Below are 303 nucleotides of genomic sequence, written 5' to 3'. Positions count from 1 at the left end.
CCATACATGACCACAGGAAAAACCATAGCCTTGACTAGACGGACCTTTGTTGGCAAAGTAATGTCTGTGCTTTTGAATATGCTATCTAGGTTGATCATAACTCTTTTAATTTCATGGCTGCAGTCACCATCTGTAGTGATTTTGGAGCCCAGAAAAATAAAGTCTGACACTGTTTCCACTGTTTCCCCATCTATTTGCCATGAAGTGATGGGACTGGATGCCATGATCTTCGTCTTCTGAATGTTGAGCTTTAAGCCAACTTTTTCACTCTCCACTTTGACTTTCATCAAAAGGCTTTTGAGT

This window comes from Bison bison, unplaced genomic scaffold (genome assembly GCF_000754665.1).
Source record: "Bison bison bison isolate TAMUID 2011002044 unplaced genomic scaffold, Bison_UMD1.0 scf7180017864329, whole genome shotgun sequence".
NCBI lineage: Eukaryota > Metazoa > Chordata > Mammalia > Artiodactyla > Bovidae > Bison > Bison bison.
The sequence above is the reverse complement of the archived record's forward strand: the minus strand, read 5'-3'. Positions refer to the sequence as shown.